The sequence below is a fragment of the Antechinus flavipes genome, chromosome 2, assembly GCF_016432865.1.
Source record: "Antechinus flavipes isolate AdamAnt ecotype Samford, QLD, Australia chromosome 2, AdamAnt_v2, whole genome shotgun sequence".
Taxonomy (NCBI): domain Eukaryota; kingdom Metazoa; phylum Chordata; class Mammalia; order Dasyuromorphia; family Dasyuridae; genus Antechinus; species Antechinus flavipes.
In genome coordinates, this window is record NC_067399.1 from 619,044,505 (window position 1) to 619,068,208 (window position 23,704).

Here is a 23,704-nt window from a genome sequence, read left to right on the forward strand (position 1 = left end):
AGACTTACCTGAGTCATTCAGAACTCCTGTTCGTTTAAACTTTGTTTCTGTAATTCTAAATGTCCTTCAAATTTTTGTTATAGCAAATGTATTGGTTAAACATGTTGAGAGGCTTAAGTTTGAGTTTTTCATCAAGTTTATTTTTTTTTCTTTTAACTAAAAAAAAATCCTACAAGATCACATTTAATTAATAAATCTTTTCATCAAGTTTATGTTTTCCTTTTAATTAAAAAAATCTTATAAGCTTACATTTAATATAATTTAAAATGATAAAGTAATACAAGATCACATTTGTTTGGTTCAGCTTGGTAATTTGAGTTCTGTTTAAGTGACCTAGAAGAGCTTAGTCTATTAAAAAGAAGCAAGGCAGTGAAAAAAAAAATTGAACTTAACAAACACCAGATAAAATAAGCATTTCCACATGCAAATTATTCATAAAACTCCAAGTCTCTATTATGTAAAACTTGCTTTTTTCCTCTAATTCATTCTCTTTTTAAATTTTTTAAAATATCTTGTGCTTTTATATTACCTAAATTTCTCCCTTTATCCCTCCTCTTTCTCTCTCCTGAAGAGTTCAACAAGTTATGATATAGCATGCCACAAGACTTTGAACCATACAAAGAACCTGCCTGGCGCTGGAAAGAAGGTACTATGTAGTCAGGAGAGATTTGTGTTTGAATCCTGCTATCTCCAGAACTTGAATCTTTCCTTCCTTTTTTGGAGGGGTGGATGGCTGGGTAAACAATTGAGGTTAAATGACTTAACCAGATAATAAATGTCTGAGGTTAACCTTGAACTCAAATCCTACTGACCACAAGGCCAGCACTCCTGTACTTGCTAACTGGGTAGTCAGAGTTAAGTTGTAGCTTCACAGATTGAGAGGTGGAAGGAGTTTAATCTAACCTACCATTTTACAAATGAAAAAATGAGATCCAAGAAGTTAGATAATTTGTTTATGTCACTACAGTTAGCAAACAGCAGAACTGGGAACTGTCACCATGCCCTCCAAATTTAGTCTTCTTTCTCACTGTGCCAAACTGCCTTGATTTCCTCTTCTGTAAGATCAGAAAAATCTAATACCCATGGTACATACCTCAAAATGTAATGGAGAGGCTCAAATATAAAACAACATATATATGTTCTACCTGTTGCTCTTACGTTAAAAAGATCTTATAAACTTGGGCAAAGTAGGAAAAACCAATGGCTTAAGCCTCCAAGAAACCACATCTTTAGAAAGGAAATTTTTGTTTTGTTTTGTTTTCATTGAAATTATAGTCCTATTCTTTTTTAGACTGTTGATACTTCCTTTTGCAATATTGTGATGACATTAAGAATGGGAGAAGCTAAGAAATATTTTGTGCTTTGATTTAAAAAATACAATCTTTCAGGTCAAAAGAGTGGATTCACATAGAATTCAGACCCATCAACACGCCCCATCTTTGTCTTTCTCATCTTAGCAAACTCAGCACCTACTAAAGTTCCCCAAATACTATGGACAATTAATTAATGCTGTTGACTTTTTACATGATTGTTATTCTCATAGAGTATTTCTATTTCTTGAAGAAAATTCAGAAAAGTAATTCATTGCTTTAGTGGGTATACATTTTCAGTCAAGAAATTCATACTGGCATTCAAAAGTTTGCATCTTGCATTAGAAGGATTTTGTGTATGTTGATTTTAGTCTCTCTTTCACAATGAGATTGCAAGATTATTTATTTCATTATCAATATTCTTTTTTTTTTCTCTCTAAACTCAGCTGTGGTACAATGGATAGACTGCTAAACCTTGAATCAAAAAGATCTGTATTAAAATATGATCTCAGGCATTTTCTAGCTGTGTGATTCTGGGCTACTCACTTAATCTCTATCTCAGTTTTCCCAACTGTAAAATAGAGGATAATCAATAGGATTATCCTCACAATGCTGTAGTGAAGATAAAATGAGATGATATTTATAAAATATACAATGTATAGTTGGTACTATCTAAATGTTCATTTCCTTCCTTTCCCAGTTACCTAGAGAGCTATAATGAGTGTAGGAAAACCAGGGTTTAGGTCAATATCACAGGGATTTGCATTCTTTGTTTATAAAGTTTTTCCTAATGGATCATGGCTAATCACAGAGCTTGGAGGGTCAGGATGGGTCCCGTTCCTTCTTATCCTACTGTCTTATTCCCACACTGGCTTCCTCTAAATTTCATGGCTTGAATGCACCTGGAAAAGAGAAGATTGCTTTCTCCACATTGTTCCTTCCTATATCCCATTGTTCTGCTGAATTAACCCTAGAAATTAGAATTCTTAGCTACAGCTATGAATGCCTAAAACTGTAATCTGGTTGTTTCAAAAGAATAGATGACTGATATTAGCATTGTGCAAGACATTCACTCAAGATTATTCCTTCATTAAAGTCAGGAAGACCTGAGTTCAAATGTGGCCTCAGATACTTAACACTTCCTACCTGTGTGACCCTGGGCAAGTCACTTAACTCCAATTGCCTCAGCAAAAAAAAAATTAGATAGATAGACAGGTATACATATATATATATATATATATATATATATTCCTTTATTCATTTTTATAACAAATATTATTGCTTATTTTTCAAAGGAGAGAATCATTGTAAAATCAAGATAGTTTAGCAATTTATTTTTTTTCTGGGGTGAAGAAATTTGTTTATGTTCTGGCCTTTGCTTGTTTTCCCTAACTAATCTATAAGATAGAAGCAGATCTGGCTTTGTAGATGAGCAGAAATATAAGGCTTGGACTTAGAGTAATAGAATTAGTTTGGAGAGTTAAGTCACTATGAGATTGAACTCTTTACCCTACAGTCACATCTCTTGTTCTTACATATAAAAAGAAAGAAATATTGATTCAGAGAGGATCAGATTCTTGTAAATTTAAAGGCACAAGTAATGATTGGAGAGACCATTACATTTGGTTTCTGGCTGGATAGAGTGTTAACATTTTTTGTCTCTTCCCTTCTTTTGAAATTGGGAGAACTCCGTAATATCTGTGGGGCTTTGGATTCCCCAACCTGAGGCAGCTAAGTGGCTCAGTGGATAGAACCCTGAACTCAGAGTTATGAAGACTTGAGTTTAAATCCAGTCTAAGAAACTTACTTACTAGCTGTGTAATCCTGGGTAAGTTTCTTAACCACTATTTTGCCTTAATCTACTAGAGAAAGACATGGTAAACTACTCTGACATATCTGCCAAGAAAACCCAATGAACAGCATATGTATTCTATGGCACTTCGGTCATAAAGAAAACAGCTGAATGACTTAACAACAAAGCTTAATGAAAAAAAAAAAAAAAGAAGAAGCAACTTATGGTGACTGTAAATGGCTTTATGGATAGGAATTCAACTTTCACTTCTTTGCAACCCACTTAGTGAACTACACTCCCCATGACAAGCATTCATGTGCTCATTGACTGATCTGTTAACATGGAGGAGAGACGTTAAGCTTTTCCTATTTCTTTTGTACTCCAAATTAAAAAAAAGAACTTTTTACTACAAATAAAATTCATGAACTGATGCACAGAGAAATTAGCAGAACTGCAAGAACATTTTACACTATCATACCAATATCATAAAACGAACAATTTTGAGGTCTTTTTTATAACCTGATGAAGAATGAAATGAGTAGAATTGGGATAACAATTTAACAATGATAACTTAAGAACTATAATCAATGCAATGATAATTCATGAGGCCAGATGGGAAGAGGGAGGAAGAAGGATTAAATATAGAAGGGGTGGATGGGTACACTAAAGGGATAGAAAAGTGTTCTGAAAGGGACTTTGATAGAACAGAGCTAGATCCAAGAATGGGAAGTTCCCAGCTCATTTTGTGTATCACTCAGATTAACAACAAAAATATAAGAGATTTAGATAATCTGAGCACTCCTTGGTTGTCACCTGGCACTAGATCCTGATTTTTGCTTTGTCTCTACTTTTGGACCCAGTTAAGCCAAAGGTATCACAGGCTACATTAGCAGAGCATCTTAACTGTGTACGTCATCTATCTTACCAGAGAAAATAAGGAGTAAGCCCAGATAATAAAGACTAATGCAATCTGTAGTTCTGTGTATTACATGCTAACCCCTTTTAATACTAAAAGGATCCCTGTAAGATAAGACTAAATAAATGCTATTTATATCTATCTAAAATTCAGGGCTTAGCGCCCTAAATTCAAGACATGGACTCAAAATGTAGCATGTGTTTGGAGTAAGGATTTATTTTAAGAATCAGATGGTGCATCAGAGCAATTATAAATGGAGCCCAGAAAATGCAGATAAACCCTCTTTGCTGGAGAACTCTTCCCTTTGCAAAAGGACAAGAAGACCCTTTTCTGAATGCTATTGCATGGATTCATAGAACATTTTATGGTTTACAAAGTGCCTTACAAAACTCATTTAGCATTTCTGATTGTTAAATGCTTCATAAAACTGAGTGAAAATCTTTTAATTTAGGGCTCCATTTGACAACTTGGGAATTGTCAATCCATCAGTTAAAAACTGATTATTGTGTGTCAGACACTTGTTTGGCAACAACTGTCCCAGTTCTCCTCTCCTGTCCTCAAGGACATTACATTTTAATAGAGTTACATTTAATAGACAACATATGCATTAGAATGTCAGTTTTCTTATGAGTGGGGATGGTTTCACTGGTTGAATTTGGATCTGCAGGGTCTAACTTGGCTGATCAAAGGTTCTTAATCAATGCTTTTTGACTGATTAATATGCATAAATCGACTTACACAAAATAAATGTAGAAGAAATGAATAAAAACCTAAAAAACAATTTAATCTTGCCCTCAAAGGATCATGTTCTTATTGTGGGAGGAAACATGTACATTAGCATGAAAACTTCTAGTGAGAAGTGATGGTGTCATTCTTTTTATTTGTTTTTCAATATCTAGCACATACATTTGACATATAATGGGTGCTTAATAAGCACCTATTGTTTATTGATTAATATGCATGAATGGGCACATACAAGATAAAGGTAAAAGAGACAAAAGAGAGTATCAAAGGAGAAGGCAGCATGAGCTGGAAAAGCTCAGTTCTGCAACATGTACATCAGGCAGCAGAAAAGCAACTTTAGGCAGTAACAATAATAATTCCCCCTCATAAAGCACTCTGAGAGTCACAAAGTCCTACAATAGCTTTTTGATACTATTGGGGGTTATGACCCCATTTTACAGATGAAGAAACAGCACTAGATGAGTTACATGAGTTAAGAAAATAATGCAACAGCAAGTCATAGGAATAAACATTAAGAAGCCATCTAGACCAATCTCTTCATTTTGCAATTGAAGAAACTGAGGATCAGAACTGTAATATTCTCTCTAAAATGTAATATTCTCTCTTGAGGTTTTCTTGGGGTTCTCTGGAAGCAGCCTTCATTTCAGTTCAGTAATCACCACAAGTGCAGCCAGGGATTAAAGTCCAAATCCTTTATTGTCTCTTTCCAAGTCTTGTCTCCTTTCCTGGAGCCTGTTAGCTTTCTTAGAGACCTATCTCTCTCCTTGGTTCCGAGAGCTTAAGCTCCTGCTGCCAGTACTTTGTCTTCTCTGCTTCTGCCACCTTCCTGAGGTCCTCCTGAATGTGTCTTGGTTTCTCTGGGGGAGGCAGGAGGACCACCACCACTTCTCTGGTCTTCCCTCGTTCTGATTCTGGCCGAGTTTTTCCGAGCTTATATGGTCTCTTATCAAAGGTGTGAATCAGTACTGAACTAGAGAACTATTAAGCACCAAACTAAATAACCATTGTCTCTATTAATTCCACTGACTTAGCACCTTGTTTCAAGTTCTGGCCCATAACACAGAACAGTTAAGTGATTTCTTCAAGACTGAAGAGGGACTAAATATCAAAAATAGTATTTAAACTCGGGTTCTCAGAACCTTTTACTCAGGGCCTTTTACTATTCCATGTTGTCTCCAAGTATCTGAACTAGGTTTTGAGCCTAGGTCTCCTAACTCTATCCAACAATTCAACAAATATTTACTAAGAACTTACTAAGAGCAGCTCAGGAAACAGGAAGGCCTTGGTATGAGTTCTGTTTTTTCCATAGAATATATGTAATCTTGAACAAAATATTTAACTTCCCTATATCCCTGGCATTTCTCTAAGATTTTGAGATAGAGAAGAATTTTGGCACTGGTGAAGGGAAACTCCCTTTTCCACACCAGAAATTTCTTACACCTGTGAAAAGGCAGATCTAGATAAAAACATGCTTCAGGCTCTGTGGGGGGCATTGGGAATGCAAAGATAAAAATAAATCTATTCCTCCCTTCAAGAAACTTATACTTTCCTAAATATTCATTCCTGTGTTCTTCCTGCTACTCAGCTCTGTCTTGATCTCAGGTGAACTGGAAGGGAACAAGTTCACTATCCACCTCAATCATAATCTCCTTTTGATGATCCTCAGAAAGAGAGCTTTGTTCCCCAGATTCTTTTAAAAAGGGCTACTATTATGTGTAGCTGTGGCTTCTGGAAAGGTAGGGGCTGCAACACTTCAGAGACAATTGCTAAATCAATCTCCCTCAAGGATTTTCTCTCTATATGAGGGCTTCAAGGGGCCAAGCTGGAAAGAGAGCTGGTAGTTTGGGTTTGAGATGGGGCAAGGGAGGAAGGGAATCTCTCATCATTTTCAGGGCTCTTTGGCCCAGAATTCTGGATTACCTCCACTGAGAAGATGTGATCCAGTGAATCATAGATTTAGCCCAAGTGACTCCTCAAATATTTTTGTGAGAGGCGGAGTATGTCATGAGAATGTTTCTGTTCCAAATGGGGAGGAAGGAGAATGACCTTTTGCCAAGTTTATCTTGGGGAGCTGGAATTTCAAGATATATTCCTGACAAATCATGACATTTTCAAGTTCTAGAACCAGTTTTTTTCTTAAACTATTGACTTGGAAATTCATATGCTCTTGTAGAGTTGAACTGCCTCTGTTGATCAGATCAACTCAATACCCATGATTATAGATCATCACATAGAGCTGACCAGTTTCCTTGTCCCCAACTCCTTGAAAAATACATGCATGTCCCTTGCTAAGAAAATCCTAATTGCTTGTTGGGTATACTGGTCTTATACTGGTTCTGGATGCATTAATAACATACCACTTCCTTACAGCATTTAAATTCAACTGGATCTTTCTCTGTCATAACTCCTTTTCATATCCTTCACAATGTAAGTCTGCCAGTGTGTCTAGCTAGCTGTAGTTTCTGTTTTGGTGTCAATAAAATGTTCTGTTTCATTCTTTTTTTAAAAAAAAACTTTTTCAAGAACATCTGTGTTAGTAAAAGATGTTAGCATTTTGTTGATAGGTTTTAGAATAATTTACAGGTACCAATAATAACATCCTGCTTCCTAGATTTATTTACACTTAATTGAGAGGGGAATGTTATTAATTTTATTCACAGGCAAGCATCTCCTGCCTTCACATTTTGTGTGGGTTTTTCTAAATCAACATCCTATAAACAGGAGTCATAGAACAGATGCAAAGTATCAGTTTCTAGCTAAGGACCAAGATCTGTCTTATTTGTATCACAAGATGGATTTCATTGCTATTCCTTTTTATTTTAAGATGAAATCCCTAATGATACCTGAACAGTCATTACTTCTGCTCATTGAATCAGTCTTTCTTGTGAATTACTTCCAAGAAAGTGGGCACAGTGGGATAAGATGAAGATGACTTCTTTGAGATTATTCATAAATTTAAGCCCAAGCCACACAGCCTCTTCAAAGGTATATGAACAAAGCTATGAGAAGAGAACTGACTTAAAATGATGTTCCAATAGATAGATTCAGATTTTTTGTAGTGAACAATAGTAATCTTGGAGAATAGGTGATAAAGCACACTTTCTTCCTCTCAGTACCATGACTAGAGAACATTATATATACTATCCATCACAATCATTTTGTCTATTGGTTTTGCTTAACTATTTTTCTTGGTTCCATGGGTGGGAGGTAGAGTAGTTCAGGAATTGACAATGATGTAAAAAAATCAAATACATCAATAATTTTTAAAATGTTTCCCCAAAACACAGTTATACCCTTGGCACTACTTAAAAATCTTGGCTCTCTTTGTATAACCCTTATGTCAATCTCTTTCCCAACAAAAAGGGGCTACACTTTATGAATCTCTTGCGTATCTGGCTGAGTGCCCCCTCCACTTAAATGGAACCTCAGCATCAGTGTCTGGCTCCTTCCAAGGGAAACTAGCTGTTCCTTTTATAAAGCACTCAGACTCAAGAAGTTTTAAAACATAGAATAGTTCTATTTACACAGTAAAGAACACAGAAGAATTTCCGTTCCAGCTCATAATTGACTGTTTACATCCCACTAGTCACTGTTGTCCTGGGTATCTACATCCCATGACTGCTCCCCACCATTACACTGACATGCTCCTCTTTTTCTAGAAGGTATCATGGGTTCTGCTCACTACGATTGCTACCCTCTGGCTGATAATGCTACCTTTAAAAAAGCTGAACCATATAATAATTATATCGAGTCCTCAGCCAATATAATAAAGCTCTTTCCTGCCTCCCAAGGCATCAAGTGCCTCTTGGCTATTTAAAATTGCCCTCATTTGATCGATTTTCATACTCATAACCCATGCAAAAGTTTTCTTCAGATGGTTGTTGGAATACTTCTTTCTTTGATCAAAGGAGCCTCTGTTTTTTATTCCAAATTTTTTATGGCAAGATCCTAACTGTATATTCTCCCCCCCACCACATCTTGTTACATCTACTCATCTCAGAGCCATCTATTGAGTCTTTAAAAAAAAAAGTTCAGAGAGATATTCTTTTTCTCTATCTTCTTTTCATGTCTTCTTGTTTTGTGTATTATTAACTATTTCAATCTGTTTTCTGATCTCCAAGAAGGAGAAGTTCAGTGATAAGCCTCTGGTAGCTGTTCCCACAGCATAGGACTGTGACTTAAAGGATAGAAAAACATCTCCTTGTTGTAGGACTGCAGTTTGTAGCTCTCTTCTACAAACTGCAGTTTGTAGAATCTCCAATCATCACTTCCTCCCATCTAAATCTAACAAGTTCCCCAGATGCCCTAACCTGGGACAATATGAACATTCACCATCCTTGATGTCTGATCACCTTTAGAGCAAAGGTCTTTTTTCACATACTATAATAGAAAGAGTGTAAGATTTGGAAGTAGAGGGCTTGGGATAAAACTCCCAACTCACTGGATCTCATTTTCTTTATCCAAAAAGTGAGAGAGTTGTACCAAATGCCTCCTAAAGTCCCTTCCAGCTTGAAATCTTTATTTTTAAATCACAGTATCTTTCAATTTTATATCACCTTCATTTAAAAATATATCCTTTCCCATTCCCCTATTGAATCATTCCTTGTAATATAGGGGGGAAAGGAGAAAACAAAGCAGTTCAGTAAAACTACCCATCCTATTAATCAAAACTAACAGCATTATAATATTCCACACTCATAATGCTCCACTCCTGCAAAGGGCAGAATTTTCAGCTTTAAATCAATTACCATCTTGGAATCTCTTGCTTCAGTCAAGGCTCTATTCAAGTACCATCTATTACTATATAGGAGACCTTTAGGGATCCCTCTGGCTACAAGCCCCTACATGAAGTTTTTATATTTAATTTGTACATATTTTGTGTATCTGTTGTTCAACCAATAAAATGTAAAGTCTTTGACAATAAAGACTATATTGTTTTTATCTCTGCCCTCAGCACCTAATATAGTGCCTGGCAAATAACAGGTCTTTTATAAATGATTAGATTAGATACATGATCCCTTGAACTATGTTGCACATCCATTGGAGTTAAAAGATTCTCTGGCTGCAGTTATATACAACTCTAAGGCTGGTTGCACAGGGCCACTGGATTTTCTATTTCTGATTCAATTAAGTCAATTGGTTCTGAGTTAAGACTCCAGATGTCCCAGTTCTACTCTACCCAACTAAAGTTGTCTCTTTGTTTTCTTTCTTTGACTTGTAGCATTGACCCAAAAGCATATTACAACACAATTACTCACATACTAACTGCTCATCATTTTCTGCCTCTTTTACTTTCATCTTTGAAGAGAAGCATAGCTAAGGTTGAACACGATATGAATGCAGTCCTGCCTGGAAGCAGAGAGAAGATCTTAAAGGCAAGCTCTCAAAGTTTCTCCTGGCCCAAATTCTGGGATGATTCCTATTATTTCAAAGCCTGTGTAGTTTTTAAAACTCTCATTCAAATCTGGAGCTGCATTGAAATACTAATTCACTATCATGTAAATCCCAGAAAAGCAGGATACACTTAAGAAAGGTCAATTCAAATTATCCGGAAATTACTATAATCAAAAATAAACCTCATTGGAAGTCAAAAGGACTCAAGTGGAAACCTGGCCTGGAAATTCAACTTTATTCAATAATTCAGGAACTGATTGTGATGTAAAAAATCAAATACATCAATAATTTTTTAAATGTTTCCTCAAAACATAGCTACACCCTTCACACTACTTAAAAATCTTGATTCTGTACAACCCTAATGGCAGTCTCTCTCCCAAAAAGTCTCTCATACTGCTAGATACAGTATGCTAAATCCTAACTTTAATAGGTACAGGAGAGATAAAGACAAAAAAAAATCCTCTATTTTCATAGGGACATATTCAATTTAATATATTATTTTCACACATACATATATATACATATATGTATATGTGCAATGTATATAAATACACACATACATTTGTCCTATATTACAAGCATCTGTTCAACAAGTATACAGATAGAAAATACAAAGTAAACTACAGGCAGGAAAGAGAAGGAACATCATGAAAAGTTACATTTGGTAACTGAAATAAAGTTTGAAAGAGGTAAAAGATTCCAAAATTTAGAAGTAAGAAAATGATTATTTCCCTCACATGTTAATAACTAATTATTAAAATTGGGGAAACCCCAGATTTTTTCTACAGTTGTTTCCTTTTCCAGTCTCTCAAGAATGGAGCTGATATAAAATAGGATTAACTTTTTCCTTATTTGGGGTATTGCTACTCCACCAAACTAGCTCCATATTGGGTGGGGAATATAGATTCTTTATCTAGATTATCTAAGGCTGGAGATGATCTAGGTATAGGATTAGTCTCTCTGGCCAAAAGTGACATGATGTTATTCTCAGTCATTCATTGGAATGAATTCACTTCTCTTTGTAAAGTCCATCTCTCATTAATTGTTAATCAATCAGAATTGATTGCTCAAAAACACCCCTCTTCCAAAGTTATAAGTCATGAGCCAGCCATCATGATGATCTTTGGCATTCTAGAATGTTAGTGGCCCTTTTATTTTAAATGCTGACATTATTAATTAACAAAATGATTAATTACCCAGAAATCATGTTTTTTGAGTTTTTCAAATGCTGCAGAGATGAGGAAGAAAAGTATTCCAGGCCAGTTGTATAAAGGCATGATATTGGCAGATTGTATGGTACATATGGAGAGCCACTAATAAGTCTATATAATTTAAATGAATAGTACTTGAAGAATTGTAAAAGGAAATAAGGTAGGAAAAGGAGATAGGAACTTGTGGAGAGGAATGGAAATGTAAGCCTGAGGATTTTGGGCTTTTTCCCCAAGATTTTTTAAAGCAGGGTTTGTGAAGACTATCTTTACTTTATACATATAGTGGCCTCTTTTGTTTTCATTTTAAACTCAGACTATAATCTTAAATTAGATGGGGGAAGTCAGATAGTTCATCAGTGTGTGGTCCCTAATAAGACACAGCATATGGACAATGAGAGTGAACACGGTGATAATAATTAGCAATCTTTCAATTAGAAAATTTCACAGCCCTTCTCTTGATCCCAGATTGTTCCCTGATATAAGGATATTGGTTTTGATTTTCACATTACCTATGATGTTTTATGGTTGAAAATCGTGGATTTATTGGGTGCTCTCCCAAAATGAAAATTCCAGGTGACCTACAGAGCAATGAAGAGCATAAGTGAGCATAAGCATGGTGAAGAGCATGGTGAGCATAAGCATCCTGAAGTATATTAATGATGATGACTTGTGCCTGATAAGTAGCATGAAAGTATCATCCTGGAGGTTTATATTCACAAAGAAAATTAGGCTGTCCATAAAGCAAGAGCAAAAGATTACCTACCTGATGGACAGACTTCGCACAATATTGGTACCTACAGAATGTTAAACTTATGGAGGATTTGTAGGTAGAGAAGAACGAGAATCACCAAGACCAGGGTGTGGGCAAGTGGCAATCTGAACCATTGGAGGGAATGTTACCACTGGCAAGGTCACTTAGACACTAATTTTTAAACTCCAGGACTCTGATTCATTCTCATGAATTCTCAGAGAAATGGCTTGTGGTTTCCTCTTCCTACTCTTGAAAAAGAAATTTTCTTTTGTCTTGATGCTAGATTTACATCCTTCTTTTACTCTCTTCTCTAAACCTGACCCCTGGGTTAGAGCAATAGAATTATTTCCCAAGTTATATTATTTGCCAGGTTAAAATTAGAACAATGCACAGGATAGGTCTAACTACCATGAGCCCTTCTGAGGATTGAGTGGTGGTGTCTGCTGCCAGTGCAGGCAGAGTATCTATGGAAACCTGGATGGCACATTCCCCATACAATACTGGGCTTTGAAATCAATAGCTAGCAAGACCTAGGCCAGGAAAGTAGATAGGGATTTTTTGTTATTTTTTTCCTCAGCTAGAATTTGGGTTTCTTAATTGCCTTGGCAAAAAGGAAACACATAATACAGTCACATAATCATATAGCATATATACATATATAATTATATATAGTTATTTTTGCATATATGCTATGTATTGTATATACTACATATTCTCATTATTCATTATTTATATATGTAAATTATATAACAATGTGTATAACTCACACATACCCAAATATACCCAAATTTGAGATATCTCCAAGTGGATGTCCCATAAACATTTTAAGCTCAACATGTCCAAAATGAAACTTTACTTTCCAAACAAAAACAAAACCCCAAACATTTCTCTCTTTGCAGTTTCTCTGTTATTATGGAGGGTATCACTATCTTCCAGTCAACCAAACTATCAAGCTAGACATAACTCTCAACCCTTCACTATTTCTTACCTTCCTATGTCCTTTTCCTCATAATAAATCTGTTGCTAAGGCCTATTAATGTATCATCCTGCAAGAACCATAACATGGTTTCCCTTTCTCTTCTGATATTACTATCCCCTCAGTGTAGGCTCATATGACCTTACTAATTTTGTTTTTGTACTACAGTTGGTCCTAAAAGTCATGTTTTATTCAATGGCTCCACCAAAGTGAAAGTCATTTCTATAACAGCCACAAAAGGGGACATCGTCTGCAATAAATTGCTGGATGGTCTCTCTGCCACATGTCTCTCCCCACTGCAGTACATTATTCACTCAGTTGCCAAAATTATCTTCCAAAAGTAAAGGTATAATCATATCACCTTCCTACTCAATAAACTCCAGTGACTCCCTATCACTTCCATCATCAAACATAAAATCTTCCCTTTAGCATCCAAATCCTTTTACAACCTGCCCCACTTCCAGGTTTCCAATCTTCCCATATCTTATACCTTTGTGTAATCCAGTGACACTGGCATCCTGTCAACTCCTTGAACAAGACACTCCATCTCCCACGTCCAGGTATTTTCGTGGGCTGTCCCCATTGCCTAGCATACTCTCTCACTTCATCTCTGCCTCCTGACTTCCCTGACTTCCTTCAAGTCCCAGCCAAAATGCATTTCCTACAGGAAGTCTTTCCTGATCCCCCTTCATTCTTGATCCTTCCTTCTGTTTGCTAACTCCAAATTATCCTTCACTTGGAATAGTACTAAAATTATTTTGTATTTTGAGAGTTGCTTGCATGCTTGTATCCCCCATTAAATTGAGATCTTGAAAGAAGGATTATCTATCTTTCTTTGTATTCCCAGGTCTTCACATACCATGTCTGAAAAATAGTAGGTGTTTTAAAGATGTCTATTGACTAATTTGCTAGTTTATCTTTATACATACATATAAATGTAATCACACATGTAGATAATATGTGCCTCGGTATTGATTTATTTTGAGCAATATAATATCGATCCTTCCTGTCAAATGAAAAACTAAATAGGAATCTCTGTTCACTGAAATGTATTATTACAAATAATCTATACTGGGACTGGCAGCTTTTCTCCTCCAGGTTCAAAAGAAGCTATCTCATGATTTAATTTTTAGAAAAATCATAAAAATGAAAATTAATCAGGAAGAGTAAATTAGATTACAAAGAGAATGACTTGCCCTAAAATGTTGTACCCAAAGATCATCACACAATGCAAAGTGAAGGTCAGCTGCCAATTATTTATAGATTTCAATGAGTGGCATTAAGGGGAATGTTCCCTAATGGTATTCAGTGTCTCTGTTGCTTGTCAAAGGGGAATAAAATCTGTTAAACATCAGGAAGGAGCCGTGAGCAGCATCTTTAACCCACTTATCACCCACGTTGACACAAATGAATGTTTCCTCTACCCTTGCAAAAGACGTCCTTTTTGTGGCTGTTATAGAAATGATTTTCCCCTGATGACATCAATGAATAAAACATGACTTTTAGGACCAACTATCATACAAAAACAAATATCTATCAATATCCATTAAGCACCTGTGTTGCACATGGAGTTATATACTCAACTCTTCCCTTGGTCCTGCTTAGAAGAACAACAAATTTCAGGAAAATATACAAAAGCTCAGCATCAGAAAGGCTTACAGGAAAAAGGTGAATTGCTGCCATTCTCTGAGTCTGGGCTTCCACTATCAAGATGGAACAGAAGAATGAGATAATTTCTACTTTGATCTCTGATATGTAATACTCTGACCTGGATGCAGAAAAGACTAAGAGGTCCTAGAGGTACCAATGTACACCTCCAGTCTTTCTCCAGTAAGGTGACAGGGGGGTGGGGGGAGGGAGAGGGAAGGGGATGGAGGGAGATAGCTTAGTATCCTGGAAAAAAGCTTCAGAGAATTAAGTTCTGTTTCACTCTGGCAAGTATCAGCTGGGTGAAGAGGGAAAATCATTCTACCTCCCTATGTATGAGTTCTTGAATTTATAAATGGGAGGGAGAGTAGAGAAATAAAATGAGGACTTTCAGTTCACAGGAATGTTATAAGCATCAAATACAATACTAAGAGAAAGTACTTTTAAAATGTCTTCTCTAGTGCTTGAAGATCTTGGAGCAATTGTCTGGGGGTGTTTCATACATGAATGCATGTCGTGCTTGCAGCCTCCCCCAAATGAGCCTGCCTGGGGCATAGGATAAAGGAGAAACTGAGGAGGATTTGTCTAAGTCAACATATTCTATCCAGGCTGTACTTGGAGACCCTGGCTCAGCAGCAAGGAGATGGTCATTAATCCTCCCAATTGCTAAACACCATTTTAAAAAGTGACAAACACCCCCTCATCAGGCCACCTAATCTGGGGCAATCTGAAACACTTAACAAGGTCCTTTGCTCCCTTTCACCCTAGCAGGATCTTTTCCTCACATCCAAGCATGTCTTGTGCTATTGTGGTTTGGCCAATCCCCAGCTATCGCCTGAAGCTATCCATAGCTCTGGATTGGTCATTTTTTTTTTTTTGACTCAGATAACCAGTCTCTTTTGGTCAAAAACAGAGCACAGATGTCTTTATTCCATCCCACTAAATGCTTTTTTCTTTCTTGTTTAGGCTGCATTGACCCCAGAGCACATGACAATTAAATGACTCATATACAGACTGCCCCTGGGCTGGTCATCTCACGTGTATCTTTGGGGAGAAGCAAAGCAAAAGCTTAAAAATGTTTTCAATGTAGTTTTGGGGGTTCTTAATTTGTTTTGATGTGCTGTATCCACTTTGTCAGTTGGGTCATAAAGCCTATGGACCCTTCTCAAAATAATGTTCTTAAGTTCACAAAATAAAACATTTAGGATTACAAGGAAAATTAGTTAAATTGATATTTTTTAAAGTTATATTTAAAATGATTATTTAAAAAAACATATTTGAAATGTATATTTTAAATAGCTATCTTTTAATATACACATTTTATATATATATATATATATATTTTAAGTTTGCAGATCCCAGGTTGAGGATCTTGGGATATACTCCCATATCTTCTTATGATTTATGAATCTAAATCAGGACTTCGAGACCTAACTTCAAATCCCAGTTTTGACATTCATTAAATGTATGACTGTGCAAATCACTCAACCTCTTTCTTCCTCTGTAAAATGGGCATAATAATCCCTGTATCTACCTTATAGGGTTGTTAAGAGTCAAATCAATCAATCAATCAATCAACAGGTATTTATTAAGGACCTACAATGTGTCAGGAACTATGCAGGGTTCTGGGAACATAAGTACAAAGAATGAAGCAATGTCTACTCACAAAGAGCATAAGTTGCAATTGGGGGACACAACTATATATGAAACATTTCTGCTAAAAAGTTAATAGACACAAATATATACAATGTATTAAAAGGTATTTGGGAAGCAAAGGTACCAACCAACAGCTAAGAGGCTTCATGCAAAAAAATGATTCAGCTGCAGAATCTTAAAAGAAAGCGTCTCTATTAAAATGAGAGGGTACACTCCAGGCATAGGGAACTGTCAGCGCAAAGTCATGGAGGTGGGAAATGTAGGGTCATGGATGAAGAACAGAGATAAGACCAGTTTAATTTGATCTTTAATGTGGGAAGGGGGTGAGGCTGAGAAGATAGGTTCATGACCACATTGTGTAGAGAATTAAAAACCAAATAATTTCATGTATGTAAAGTACTTTATTAATGTAGTTAAATGTTGACAGATATCATTACATAGCAGGCTATGTATAAATTTTCCAACACCTCAACTCAAACCTGGCACTGCAGCAAATCTCAGTTCTGCCACTTAGAATTTTGATTTTACATGACTTTCAGCACATTATCTCATTTCCCTGGACCTCGGTTTTCCTCATCTGTAAAATGAGGGGGTGAGACTAAATATTCCATGGTGCTTTCTAAATCTGGATCTATGATCATATGTTTCTAACATTAATATCAGTCACAAAGAATGGGATTAGGAAAGCAGGATATGGCTCAGAAAAGCCAACTCCACCAGTCTGTTCAGAAAAACAACTGGTTTGACTACTTTGCTGATTCGATCAATACTTTCACAGAATGAACCTAATCTCCTTGTGGAGACAGGCAGACTTTCCTTCTCCAGTTAGCATAATAGGGAGAGCAGTATTGCTGACCCATGGGGTCTTGCACCACAGCGATGGGGAGAAAAGGGAGGGGAAGAGAGATCATCAGTAATTATCCAGTGTACTGATGCAGAAGGGGCAATGGGAGGTTGTGGGTGTTTTCTGCAAGCTAGCCCTCCTAACTCTGTTGCCAAGTGAATGAATACAAGGGGAGAGGCAAGAAGCAAGGGACGATACCCATGGCAGTGAAACAGAGGTCACAGGTCTGTAAGTATACAACCTTCTGTGAATATTTTTGAGCTCTACTGGTAGAGGTATCTATCCAGGGAAGAGACACAGGAGAGTGTACCCCATAAGTGTTTTCCTGGTATATTTTATGTCATGTCTGAAGGCTGAGTACCCTGGAGTCAAAAGGTTTATGGCTGTCAGGAGTCGTTAATTACCTCCTGGGCAATAATCTGGATTTTCTTTGCCACTGCTAATCAATGAAGTAGATGTGACTGGAAAACAGCCCCTGGATATTTATGCCCAAACTCTTTAGGATGTAGGAGTCAGTAGTTTGTCAGTCTTAGCTGTTTCTATATGCTACATAACATTTTTTTGGGATTATCAGCACCCCTTTAATGCTAAGTTTCTTAATTTTTTTTGTTTCATGGCAAACTGGTGAAACCTATGGACCTTTTTTCAGAAAAATATTTTCAAAAAGGAATTGAGAAACAGAGAATTTAAGTAACTTGCTAAAGGTCACACAGCCAATAAATATCTGAGTTGAAATTAAAAACAAAGAAAAATGTTTTTAAATGCATAAAATAATATACACAAGAAATCAATAATATTGAAATAATTAGCAAAATATTTTAAAACAACAAATTCATAGACCTCCCCAAAATCTATTGATCAACAATTTGGAAATCTGTTTTTAAACTTTAGCTTTAGAATGTACTTAGATCAGTGATCAGAGACCCTGAATAGAAATCTAACTTGAACAGAAAGATGTGTTGAATATTACCACTCATACATACTACAGGCAAATCGCTTAATTTCGCATGAATATTGATTTCTATCTCTGTAAATATCTCAAGTTAACCTTACAAGCTTTCTCTATGTCTCTGATGTGAATATATATATAATGTATATATACACATATATGCAAATCTTAAAATACTATAAAGACATTAGAGTATAAAGTACTATAAAGTACAATACAATAACAATCCCAATAATTGTATTATGAATATTATTTTATTCTATCTACACTTTGAAATACATTATTCTGTGAGAAAGAAGAAAATGAAGTTTGCTTTCTGTACTCCAAGAAGTTACCAAAAGGCTCCCATAATCTAAAGGGAAACAATTCACTTTCCCTGCCCATGTTTACATTATTGTTAGATGCTCTTTCAAGAAAATCAACTGTATGACTCCGTTTGAGATAATACCCTAGAGTTAGCTTGGATGCAAAGTGATGTTTACAGAATACCAGGGAAGGATGAAGAATGCGGAATGCAAACACAGATGTGTGCAACTGAGTTCCTAAGTCCCCGAGCTCTGATCTCCAGCTAATGTTGCTGCCAACCTGCTGGACACAGGAAATGAGCTAACTTGTTTTGTAGTTTAAATACAATTGTATCCAGGAAAATGACGATGGAAAACATGTCTTCCTCTCCTTCAATATTTCTTCTTCTCATGGGTCTTCCAGACACATCTGCTGAGTTGATGATGGAAACATATTGTTTCTCCCTGTTGGAAAGACTCTGGCAATGGAAATATGGACCTGACTTCAGAAAAGCTCTGTACCATATCCATTGTGCCAGAAATTCTCTTAGGTATGAGGGTCTAATAACTGGTAGGGATGTAAAAGGCAGATGGTCTCTGCAGGACTGTCAGCTTCCAGGCTGCATATTCAGCTCTTAGATGCTGGAAAAGTAATTTCATAAAGAGAGAAATGTTCTGAAATGGATGAGCAAAGAACCAGTGAGACTGTGCTTATCAGTTTTCAATCAATTACCCACTCTGTATCATCGGCTTCTGGGATGCCATGTTTCTGTTTCCTAGTTTAAGAGTAACTATAAAACTGACAACCATATCTCACAGTCTAGGAAACCTGGGAATGATTGATTAGTGAACCAAGTGTATCAAGTTTATTGATTAAAACTAATTGCTCATATGCCTGCAGAAAATTAAATTTATAATTGATAGTGAAATACACTGTTTTCATTGATCATAACAACAATAAAGACTGTCATCTGGTACACTAACAATTCAAATTCAGTATCTCCCAAGCCATGTTTAATGTCTTTTGTGGCATAAATAATATTTTATTTTTTCCAAATACAAGTAAATATAGTTTTTATCATTCATTTTTATAAGATCATGAGTTTCCGATTTTCTATCCCATCCTCCTTTTTATCCTCCCTCCCTAAGACAGCAAACAATATGATTTAGGGTATATGTGCAATAATGTAAATATATTTACATATTAGTCAATTATAAAAGAAAAAAACAGAATAAAAGGGAAAAGCCACCCCCTCCAAAAAAAAGTGAAAATAGTATGCTTTTATCTGCATTCAGTTGCTATAGTTCTTTCTCTGCATATGGAGAGCACTTTCCATAATTGTTTTGGATCATTGTATTGCTGAGTTAAATCTGTCAAAATTGATCATTGCACAATGTTGCTATTACTGTATACAATATTCTCCTGCTTCAGTTCACTTCACTCACCCTCAGTTCATGTAAGTCTTTACAAATTTTTTTCTGAAATCCATCTACTTATCATTTCTTATAGCACAATATTATTATATCACATACATATACCACAACTTGTTCAACCATTCCCCAGTTATCGGGGGATAACTTTGCCACCACAAAATTCCTTCAATTTTCAATTTTTTGCTACCACAAAAAGAGCTGCTATAAATATTTTGTACATTTAGGTCCTTTCCCCTTTTTATAATCTCTTTGGAATACTAATCTAGTAGTAATAAAAACTAGCAAAGAGTATACACAATTTGGTTGCCCTTTGGGCAAAATTCCAAATTAATATCCACAATGGTTGTCAACTCACAGCTCCACCAACAATGCCTTAATATCCCAGTTTTTCCCTTATCTTCTCAACATTTGTCATTTTTCTTCTCTATTATAAGTCATCAATCTGTTAAATGTGAGGTGATACCTCAGAGTTATTTTAATTTGTATTTCTATAATCAATAGTAGTTTTGACTATCTTTTGTATGACTATAGATAGCTTTAATTTTTTTATCTGAAAACTGACTGTTCATGTCCTTTGACCATTTATCAATTGGAGAATGACTTGTATTCTTTTAAATTTAACTCAATTCTCTATGTACCTGAAAAATGAGACTTTTATCAAAAAAACTGATTGTAAAAAATTTGTTTCCTATCTTTTTGTTTTTCTTCTAATCGTGATTGATTGTGTTTATGGAAGAAATTTTAATTTAATGTAATCAAAGGTATCCATTTTACATTTTATAATATTTTCTGTCGCTTGTTTGGTCATAAATTCTTCCATTCTCCATAGATATGACAGGGTAAACTATTTCTTTTTCTCCCAGTTTGCTTATGGAATCACCCTTTCTGTCCAAATCATATACTCATTTTGGCTTTATCTTGTTATACAGTGTGAAATGTTGGTCTATGCCTAGCTTGTACCATGCTGTGTTTCAGTTTTCCCAGAAGTTTTTACCAAATTCCTTATTCAAATTATCTTATTCCAGAAGCTGGAGTTTGGGGGATCTATCAAACAATAGATTACTATAATTATTTTCTACTGTGTATTATATATCTAATTTATTCCATTGCATATCTCTTTCTTAGCCAGTACCAAATCATTTTGATGATTACTGATTTATAATATAGTTTTGGATCTAGTACAGCTAAGCTACATCCTTTGCATTTTTTTCACTGATTTCCTTGGTATTTTTGACATTTTGTTCTTCTAGATGAACTTTGCTATTATTTTTTCTAAATCTATAAAATAATTTTTGGTAGTTTGATTGGTATGATACTGAATAAGTAAGTTAATTTGGTAGAATTGTAATTTTAATCATATAAGCTCAGTCTACCAATGAGCAATTTTTTCCAAAGGTTTTGATTTGACTTTGTATGAAGTGTTTTATAATTATGTTCATAAAGTTCCTGATTTTGTATTGGCAAGTAGATTCCAAATATTTCATATTGTCTAGAGTTATATTAAATGGAATTTATCTTTTGTCTCTTCTTGTTGAGTTTTCGTAGTAATATATAGAAATGCTAGTTTATATAGTTTTTTTTTAATATCCTACAATTTTGCTAAAGTTACTAATTATTTCAAGTAGTTTTTTTTTTACTTGATTCTCTAGAATTCTCCAAGTATACCATCATATCATCTGAAAGAGAGATAGCTTTGTTTCCTCATTGTTTATTTTAATTACTTCAAATTCTTTTTCTTCTCTTATTGCCATAGCTAATGTTTCTAGGTCTGTACAGAATAATAGTGCTGATAATGGGCATCCTTCGTTCAATCCTTATATTATTGAGAAGGCTGCTAGCTTATTCCCTTTACAGATAATTCAAATCATCATTTTAAATACTGCTTATCAATTTAAGGAACACTTCTTTATTCCTATTCTTTTTAGTGTTTTTAATAGGAATGGGTATTGTATTTTGTCAAAAGCCTTTTCTGCATCTATTGAGATAATCATACAATTTCTGCTGGTTTTATTATTGACATGGTCATTTATATTGATAACTTTTCTAATATTGAACAAATGCTGTGTTCCTGATATAAATCCTATTTGGTCATATTGTATAATCTTTCTGATTTTTGCTTGTAATTTCCTTGCTCATATTTTGTTCAAATTTTTACATCAATATTCATTGGGGAAATTGGTCTATAATCATCATAAAATCATAGAAAAAATCAATAAACTCATTGAAAAGAATGACAACAATACCAAAATTTATAGGATGTGGAGAGACTTACATGAACTAAGTGAAGTAAGTAAAACCAAGAGAACATTGTACATAGCAAAAAGATTATGTGATCATCAACTGTGATAGATTTGGCTCTTTTGAGATAATTCAGGTCAATTCCAACAGACTTGTGATGGAAATAGTCATCTGCATCCAGAGACAAGACTACAGGGACTGAATATGGATACAACATAGTATTTTTACCTTTTTTGTTGCTGTTGTTGTCTGCTTGCTTGTTTTTTCTTTTTATTTTTCTCATGGTTTTCTTTTTGTCTCTGGTTTTTCTTATGCACTATGAAAAATGTGGAAATATAGTTAGAAAAACTGCATGTTTAACCTATATTGTATTACTTGCTGTCTAGGAGAGAGGGAGGACATAGAGGGAGGGAGAAAAATTTGGAACACAACTGTAAAGTACAGTAATACTTAACTCTGGGCAGTCACTTCATTTGTAAATGCCTTAGTATTTCTCTGTAACCTTTACATTGCCAGTCTCTTCTAATTCCCAGGGCATCAGAGAGTCCTCTGGCCACTGACCTTTACAGTGTCAATTAACTTTAACCCTACTCCCCTCTTCTGAGGCCTTCAGAGGTCTCTGGCTATGATTTCTTGAATTGAAGTTTAATAACTGATAGCACACTCAAGAACAATCATGTGTAAACTTAGTCTTTATTATACTTGCTCACATAATGTCCTGACCTGTTAACTCCCAAGTGAATATCAGGTCTGCAAGACACTTACATGTTCACTATCAAGCTCCTTACCTCTCTTGGCTATCCATCCACTTGGTTCAGCTACCCCAGGATAAAGAGAACAACCTCCAGCTTTGGTGGGCTTACGAAGGGTCTGTGAGGTCGCATGCACAGCCAATCAGAGAGGGAGCCATCTCCCATTACGAACCTATCCCAATATGACCAGGATCCCACCCATGAGGCAGTCTTACACCACAGAAATTACTTCCAGGCCACTCAACAACCTCCTGTTTGCACTGGGCTGACTCATTGTAAAAAGACCCTAACACACACCCTTTTGTATCTTCGCTTGTATTTTGAAAAATATATATATATTATTTTTAAAAAGGTCAGTATGAAAATTAAATGAGATAATAGCAATAAAGCACTTTGCAAAATTAAAAAAAAAATAACAACTTGTAGGATGCAGCCAAAGCAGGATTTTGGTGAAAATTTATATCTCTAAATTCTTACATCAAGAAAATAGAAAAAGAACAGATGAATGAATTGGTCATGCAACTTAAAAAACTAGAGAAACAAATTAAAAATCCCCAACTAGCACCAAATTGGAAATCTTGAAAATCAAAAAAGAGATTAATAAGACTAAAAGCTAAAAAAAAAAAAAAAACATTTATTGAACCAATAAATAAATGTAGGAAGTGGTTTTAGGGGGAGGGAAGGAGCAATAAAATAGAAAAACCATAGGTTGATTCAGTTTAAACAAAGAAGAATACTGAATATGCTATATCAAAAATGAAAAAAGATGAAATCACCACCAATGAAGAAAAAATTAAAGCAATCAT

General features: G+C 35.3%; 1 protein-coding gene and 1 long non-coding RNA gene across 6 annotated transcripts in view; one reads left to right on the plus strand and one right to left on the minus strand.

Annotated features, from left to right (window-relative positions):
- ARHGAP22 (Rho GTPase activating protein 22) overlaps nt 1-23,704 on the plus strand; it is a 402,535-nt gene that overhangs the window by 49,163 nt on the left and 329,668 nt on the right. The window contains exon 1 of one of the 4 annotated variants that reach the window (XM_051981886.1): nt 16,799-17,465. The exons of the other annotated variants lie outside the window; for them this stretch is intronic. The gene's annotated coding sequence lies outside the window, so the exon portion shown is untranslated. Of the gene's footprint in view, nt 1-16,798; nt 17,466-23,704 lie in introns of those variants that run through there. 4 annotated transcript variants of the gene reach the window in all.
- The window catches only part of LOC127551810 (uncharacterized), a 103,400-nt gene continuing 98,271 nt past the window's right edge, over nt 18,576-23,704 (minus strand). For both annotated transcript variants that reach the window (XR_007951176.1, XR_007951177.1), the window contains exons 2-3: nt 22,375-22,462; nt 18,576-19,116 (exon numbers count right to left, since the gene is read on the minus strand). This is a non-coding gene — a long non-coding RNA (uncharacterized LOC127551810). The remainder of the gene's footprint in view (nt 19,117-22,374; nt 22,463-23,704) is intronic.